General features: G+C 52.1%; 1 long non-coding RNA gene across 3 annotated transcripts; it reads right to left on the reverse strand.

Annotated features, from left to right (window-relative positions):
* Window positions 1-296: 296 nt before the first annotated feature.
* On the reverse strand, window positions 297-5,859 carry LOC116861651. 3 transcript variants are annotated; one of them, XR_004381520.1, is made up of 5 exons: window positions 5,724-5,859; window positions 4,688-5,028; window positions 4,010-4,305; window positions 1,130-1,235; window positions 297-363 (listed from the first exon to the last, which is right to left on the reverse strand). It is a non-coding gene; the product is annotated as an uncharacterized LOC116861651 (long non-coding RNA). The 3 variants fall into 3 exon arrangements; XR_004381519.1 differs by having other exon boundaries at window positions 4,688-4,857; window positions 5,724-5,849; XR_004381521.1 differs by having other exon boundaries at window positions 4,813-4,857; window positions 5,724-5,847.
* Window positions 5,860-7,988: the final 2,129 nt, after the last annotated feature.

The following is a 7,988-nucleotide window of genomic DNA, read 5'->3' on the forward strand; positions in this document are numbered from 1 at the left end:
GAGGTGGTGAGCAGGAGGACCCAGAGAAGGAGGTGACGTGGTCCCTTAGTCTGACTTCCTTGTGCTAGAGGAGAAGCTAAGAGAGTAACTTATTGACCAACCATAAGGGCTGATTGGATTGTGGTAGAGCAAACCACATCCTCATGTCACGCCCTAGCTCACAGTTCACTCGCTAGACCTCCCCAGAGTTGCTCTGGTGTCTCTGTCCCCTGTGCCGAAGACAGAAAACCCTGGTCTTCAGGTAGTGGGTATGCAAGGCCTTCCAATGCCATCTTCCCCTCGTGGAACTCAGACAGCTTCTCACTGCAAGGATTTCACACCAAGTGGATAAATGATGTTAAGGTTCACAGGGACTTTAAGTTCCTAAAGGCAGATAAGTAAAGCTGGTGAGCCCTTTAAGATTTGGAGCACAGAGCAAGATAGACTTCTAGCCTCAAACTCAGACGCAAACGAGATTGGCGTTTATTCCAGCAAAATTAGGCTCTAGCTCAGAGCAGGGTTGGAAAGAGAAATCAAATCTGATAATGTCTAGTCATATTTACCCAACCGTGCATTTCCCTACCACATGTTCAACATTTTGAAATTCAAATCACATTTATACCTTGGACATTGTTAGAAGACTATTTTTATCCCTGCTGTAATCATCTAATTTGCTGATTACAGGTCTCAAATTGCCACAGAGAACTCAATTTTTGAAAGAATTGTCCTGTTTGATCAAATATGTTATTCAAGCAATGCAGTCATTTGTTCCACAAGGTTACCTGCCAGGCAGAGCGAACCAGGAGTAATAGCATTAGAAGCCTATACTTAAAATCAAGCATTAGCTAATCTGCCTGTGACAATAGAGTCTTAAATATAATTTGCTCCAGATACTTCAGTTCCCGCACTGACAGACAATTGCATTTTGTATTCAATGAGCATAGACTTTTCCCTACCTCATCCCAATTCCAAATTTAACTCCCGAAGACGCTGATGTGCTCAGTTTCACAGGCTTACCAGGTACCATTTCCCAGGAGCCTCAGACGGGAGGCCAACACTGTCCTGTATTGAATAACGACTCCCTCTACACCCTAACCCCCGCCTGTCTCTTAAATCATTTTTCCTGATCAATGCCAATTCCCAAACTCACATAGCATCTGACTGCAGTCAGTTCTGGTCTGATGCTGGCTTCCCCATTGTGGTATGTGAGGTGGCCTCAGTCCTGAGCCCCTGCTGTGCACTGGGCACCACCAGTCCTAGAGATGAAAGCACACGGGATGCAATCTGAGAGCTCAGGTGAGCCTGTCTGGAGCGGGGAGGGAGCATGGGGGCATGGGAAGGGCCTGGAGCAGAGCCGGTGTGTCAGTTTGAGAGGGTGCTGCTGTGTCTGCAGCGGTAAAGAGCAGTCACAGTCACGAGTCAGTGGAGGAAATAGGCGATGAGGCAGTGGAGGTGACAGAGGCCACGTCATAACGGGCTTTTACACGTCAGGCTGCACACGGGCCCAGTGTCCCTGGCAGCAGGGAGCTGGTGTTTGTGAAGGGGACAGTGATGGGCTCAGAGCTATGTCTGGAGGCAGAAGTTGAAGAAACAAGCCCAGAGTTCTGCCTCTCAGCATCCTGGGAAAAGGACCGTGCGCTCCACGCATCAGTGATTTCTAAATGGCCCTGCCTCCGTGACTACTCCACCTGTCCTTCCAGGCCACAGTGACTTCTGCACCTGCATCTTGGCCTGTCTGCTCATCCACAGGCAGCTAGACCCTCAGCTCCCATAGGACACCAGCCCTGCTTGGCCCACACCGCTGTCCCCAGCACCTCCCATCTGAAGGGTTCCTCCACCTGCACATCTCCTCCCAGTAATGCACTTTGCATCTTCTAAGGAAATTGCTTACACCACTTGCCGTTGTTAATACAATGGAAACTAGCGATACGCAATACACATAGGAAAACCACTCAATTCCCAAGTCATCAGTGAGATCAGCTCCCACGCATCAGACAGGCAAACACGTTTAAGTGCAGAAAGCAATACAGTAACTTACATGAAGACCCATCCCCAATTTCTCGTCACATTTTTTTTAAAGGACTACAACATTAAGGATGCCACCTAAGGGTCCCCTTGTCTCCCTCCCCTGTCCCATTGTCTTTCTTTCCTCCTCGGAGGAAGTAATCACCCCGAGGTCAGTGTGAATGATTCCCACACATATTTTTAGACTTTTATCTTTTACATTTGGCTCCATAAGCAATAGACTTAGGAAAACACCACTTTGGGTGTTTTAAAAACAGGCAAGAGTGGCATCCATCCTTACCTATAATAATACCACTTCCTATTGTCTTTCAACGTTATTTTCAACATTTACCCGCGTGGACATATAGAGGGTTGGATTTATTTATTTTTAACTGTGGTAGAGTTTTCTCTTCTGTGACTTTCCCACGAGGTATAAAGTCCCTCCCAGGCCAGCCCATGAGTAGGTCAGCAATGCCGTCACCGTCACCGATGACGCTGCCATGAACATCTCGCACACGCGTGGGCCATGTGTGTGGGTTTCTCCTGGGCACGTCCCCAGACCTGGAAACCGCCATGTCAAAGGGCGTGTGCTCCTGCGGCTTTACTAGGTGTGGTCAGCTAATTCCCCAAATTATGCCGATCAATCCTCCCAGCCAGGGAGCAGGAGAGAGCCTGCCTTCCCACGGTGGCTCCAGCGCTTGCGACAGCCATCTTTTAGTCCAGTGAAAATTGCTATTATTTAACTTCCTTGGCTTTTCTCTGATTGTGGAAGCAGAACATGTGTGATATGATAAATTAGACTTCTATGGACATGTACAACAGAGAAAGTAAAAATGCCCGAGGTGCCATCCTTAACAGTTTGGGTGTTAAAATAGGGTTCATGGCTCCAGAGCCTTTTCTATGCAGACACAAACATATGCATGGACAAAACATTTGCTGGGTTTTGTACAGAGCTGTTTCATCTAATTATATCTCTTAAATTGCTTAAAAATGCACGTACCCATACACACCCATCCCCTCCCGTTTTTCTTTTTCAGTGATTGCTTGCCAATTGATTTCATTGCTTAGCACATCATTTCAGGGCCTGGCACATGATAGGTGCTTATTAAATATTCACTCCCTGGATGAGCAGGGAGATGGATTGGTTCTTAGATGTGTAGTCGCTTTCATTAAATTTCTTACTCTTCCGTGCCCAGAAGAATACACTCTATCTTCCACTTGCAAAAGACCACATTGAGACTGAGAAGCAAGAAGCAAGACCTGAACAGAGATGCTGCTGCTATTCTAGTGTTTCTTCTGGGCAAAGGAGCCCCACACCATTGAATTCCAGTTCCTGGAAGGGTCACAAGAGTGGAGTGACACACAAAAGCCCGGACTCCAGTGCATCATCACACAGAGAGCAGAGAGGCAAAGCCATTCCCTGAGTCCTCCAGACGGTTCGCCGTGTCCCTCTTGCCAAGCTAACCAAGTTATTACCTTGTTGTAGAGGAGCAACGAGCAATCCGTCGTCGTGTGAGATGATGACTCGGCCTGAAGCCCTCCCCCTGAACTTCCGTGTCCTCCATCCCTCCCCGACTCTGTGCAGGGTCCCTGGGGCTCTCAGGGGGAGAAGCAGAGGCTGCCCATCTGGGCTGTGGGGCTGGTGCTGCCGTGAGGGGCTCTGTGGTGTTTGGGCTGTAAAGAGGTTTTGAAACATTTGAGCCGATGTGTGAAAGGTGGGAGAGCTCACATAGGCTTGCGTCCACCCCCCAGGCCCCGACAGCCTGGCCGGCAGGGCTCACAACGTGCAGACTGCCAGAGTGCCCACGGCCCCCTGCCCCGGCTCGGGAGTCCCTACCGCTGATCCTCATCTGCACGCTGCTGACCTCCCAGAGAAGACAAATGCTTGTGCCCCTAACTGTGAAAAGCAAGCAAAGAGTACAAAGGAAGAGAGCAGAAAGGTCCAAAGAAAGTGACAGAGAGACCAGACTATTTGAGCATGTTCACGATCAGGACAAAGCATTGTGGTGTCCAAAGACATCTTTACCTGTCTGCCTCCCACAGGCGTTGGAGTTTCAGATTCCTGGACTTCCGGGAAAGTCCCGGCTCCCCGCGCGATGCTGTGGGGCTTTCGGCTCATCACTGACCTATTTCGGGCTTCAGACCCCTCGAGGGCCCAGTGGGTGGGAGGCCACAGCATGTTCTCTCAGTGGGAGCCCAGGCTCTCAGGGGTTAAGAGTGGGTTTCTGTTTCTCTTCAAAGGCTGGTCTTCCAGGTGGTGAGGAAAGCCCGGGCTGGGGTGTTTTTAGGTTTGCAGTACACTTCAGGCAACTTCCCTGCTTCCTGTCATGCAAAGGAGGTTTCATTTCTCTTGACATCAAGGGTGGGTGGAGCACGAGGGCGACAGTGCGCAGGGCAGAGGGCAGGCTGGCAAGCAGGTGGGCCGGAAGCCGGCCAGGGGCAGAGGGCTGCCCCATCTCCCCCAGGTCCTCCAGGAGGCCTGATGACCCTCAGGGTGACCTCTGACACTCGGCCCATCTCAGGCATGTCAAGGCCAGACAGGGGGTAAGTGTGATTCCGGGGCTGCTTCCAGAAAATGCTCCCACCCCCACCCAAAGGCTGGTGCCCGAAAGGGGCCTGACTGTGCAGGGTGGCCCTGGACAGGGTCCCCGAGGGTGGGGGTGGGGGCAGCTGGGGTCCAACTTTGTTCTTCCTTGAATAGAACCTGTGCTGTCGGGCTACAAAATGCTCTTTCTACTTCTGCCCTGGGAGGGAGAGCACGGAGGCACCAGAAGACACATTGCAGCAGGAAAAGATGAGTTTTCAGATCCTGGGAGTGATTTTCTGCACCGTTCATTTTAGCGACATCCAGGGCAGTGGAAGGAGAGGGCTCGTCTGTGGACGAGATAGATGCAGGTGCCAATAAAGAATTCATGGGAGCACAAAAGGCGGGCTGGGCGGGTTTTATTAATTATATTTCCTTTATCCTCCTAACAATGGCATGTCAGTAATCTCCACTGAATGTGCCCAATTGATGCTAATGATTTCATCCTTTTGTTTCTGTGTCTAAAAAAAAAAAAAAAAAAAGTGTGTCTGCCCCAGCCAGTCAGGCCCAGAGTGAGCCTGGATCCCAGCAGGACCCGGGAAGCTCTCCTCTGGACCCCTCCCCCTGTCCTTCTGGTACCCGGGCAATGGCAACAGCACTGGCAGTGGCCATTTGTCCTGTCCCCAGGCCCTGCCAGCCTCCTGCTTTGCCGTAACCCAGTGGACAGGTACCCTCGTTGATGTGGGTGGCTGGGTGGGTAGGAGTGTGCGTGTTTGGAGCAGCATTTCAGGGCCAAGAACCCCTCTTGGTGCACCTCGAATCACATTCCTCACCCAAGGGTTCTTTTTGAGGAAGAAAAAATACAGGTTATGGATTGCTTTCTTCCCGCAGTTCCCGTCTACTGGTATTGCGTTTCACTATTTGGCATAAATGGGGCAAGGGTGTGTGTGCTGGCACACAGCGATGACTGAAAGAGCCCCAGAGCATTTGCCTCTGTCTGTCACCACCGATCCCCCCCGCCCACAGAAGCCTGGGAGGAGTGGTCAGGAATGGCATCCAAGTTTCCAAGCGGAGAAGTGCTGAACCTCACTGTCCTCTCCTTCCGGCTGCCTCCCCATCACGGGCTGCCGACATCTGGCCCCGGACAGGTCGGAGGAAAGCATCTAGCGCAGAAACAATGTTTCCTATCACAAATTAACCAGACGAATGTGCTTACCTGGCACTTAGGCTGCTGTGTGGAGATTAACTACCCTCGCAGGAGATATGGGCTGGTGCACGACCTGTGAGCAGCCGGGAGCTAAAATGAGAACTCTGTGCGAGGACTCTCGGCTGCAATGGCTCAGAAAGAGCTTCTAGAATGGGGTTGGGATGACCCTCCTGTCCCCCTTTTCACCTTGACACCCTTCCACACCATAGCCCTGGTTTGTGGGAAGGTCCTAGAGCAGGGGCCCAAGTGGCCAGCTCCACCTGCCACTTGGATGGCAAAGTTCTGGTTACCCTGCAAGGGAATTATGGTGTCCTGCAGCTGACGATGGGGGCCGTGGGCACAGCTGAGGGTGGGTGTGCTGCTGCAAGTTCAAGGAGGTCGTTTGGGAGGAACAGGCAACTCTTCATGCTGGCATTGCCCACCTCCTTCTCCACCTGGCTTCCTAACCTCCAGATGGCCTCCTGGCAGGTGACGGGAACCAGTGTGTTCAGCCAGTGTTCCAGGCCCCTTCGAGCAGCCTTGGTGGCACCAGCGCTGAGAAGACCCACTGTCACCATGGGGGTTGACGATGCCCTGGTGGAGGGCCCCACATACTCGCTCACCTCAAACAGCTGCTGGACCCTGGCACACTCGGCTGCTGGAAGTCTTGTCGCGGCCACCCCAGGTCGGGCAGAAAGTCTCAGCATGACAGCCTGCAAAGTAATCCTACATTTGAATTTCATCTGCAAATTCTCATTCCTCCAGACAAGCTCAAACCTGCACAGATGGCCCCTCACACCGAAAAGTAAAAATAACAAAGCTTGCGATTCCAGGCCTCCCTTTTTCTCTGGGCAGATGTGCTGCCACACATTTCGGGAGGCGCACAGCCTGTGGCCCGGCAACAAGCCCTCTCCTCCTGTGTATTCTCGCTCACCCCTTCTGGCGTGATGGGGAGTAGGGGGAGCAGCCATGGCCCCTCTGGGGGTGTTCCTGGATGCATTTCTGGGGTGCCTGAGCCTTTGGAGTGGTGCAAAGGGGTATGGGGCAAGGGAATTAGAGTGAAAGCCCATCCCTCACTCCACTGCCCAAAATGGCCATACGGCCGTCCACGAGATGGTCCAGGGAAGAACTGAGGGGCTGGAGCAAGGACTCGGGTAAAGTCGTCAGTGAAAGAGGGACAAGGGAATGTCAGGCATGCCAAGGGCAGGGGGCAGAGTGAAGAGAGGAAACTCTGGGAGTTCCTGATTTTCTGAACTCCTCCAAACCCCAAATAGGCACAGGGGTTTTGATGACTCATTAATTCTCTCCCCCAGTGTTTGCCCAAAGCCTCTATGGCTGGTCCTGAGGTACAGTTATGGACAAGACACACTCAGGGAACACTGACCACAGAGTATTCAGTCAAGAATATCTGTGGGCTGGGAGGCTACAGACTCACTGGTCAGGAAGGCCAGAGCAGGAGACTGAGAGAGACTGTAGGAGGCAGGAGCCCCCTGCCAGAGACACTCTCCAGATAACTGTAGCTCAGATCAACCTCTGATAAGCCATGTGGCCTGGAGCCCCCAAGTCTCAGCCTTCTCATCAAGAAATGAGATGGCCAGATGACATAAAGATGTTTAGCTGCAAGTGAAACACAAATTCAAACAGGAGAAACAAGGAATTCATGGCTACTTTTAACTAGATAGCCCAGGGGCACACATAGCTTCAGGAATGGCTGGATCTGGGTGTTCATATGCTATCATCAGGAATCTGTCTCTCTCCCTTGCTCAGCTCTGCTTTGTTCTGTGTTGACCTCCTCCTCCAGATGGCACCTGCCATTATCTCCAGGGTAATATTCCTACCAGCAAGCACCTCCTTCCCAGAACCTCTAGCCAGAGTCCTGAGGATGACACTCATTGGTCCAGCATGGGTCACATGACCATGTTTTCTCTCATCACTGTGGCCAGAGGGAAGCAGTGCTCTGACTGGCCAAATGTGGGCTGCTGCCAGGCCCTGGGGCAGGGTTGGAGTCAGCCCCATCCCAGCTACCTGACTCCATAGAGGAAGCGATGTGTTGCTGTTCTGAGAAAGCAGCAAATACAGAAACAAACACCAGAAACCCTCTGAAACAGCAAAGACCTGAAGCTGCTGCAAAAATCCCACTTCAGGATCCTTCTTGCTGCAGGTGTGTGGCCACTGCTGTGCCCCGCCCAGCATGCAGGATAGGTTCCAGACACCCATGTGAGGATGCCTGTCCCAACATCCTGCCTCAGGGGTGGCAGCGATACCCCACTGAGGCCTACCTTCCCCTCCCTCCCC

Source organism: Lontra canadensis, unplaced genomic scaffold, assembly GCF_010015895.1.
Source record: "Lontra canadensis isolate GAN:19392208 unplaced genomic scaffold, GSC_riverotter_1.0 scaffold202, whole genome shotgun sequence".
NCBI lineage: Eukaryota > Metazoa > Chordata > Mammalia > Carnivora > Mustelidae > Lontra > Lontra canadensis.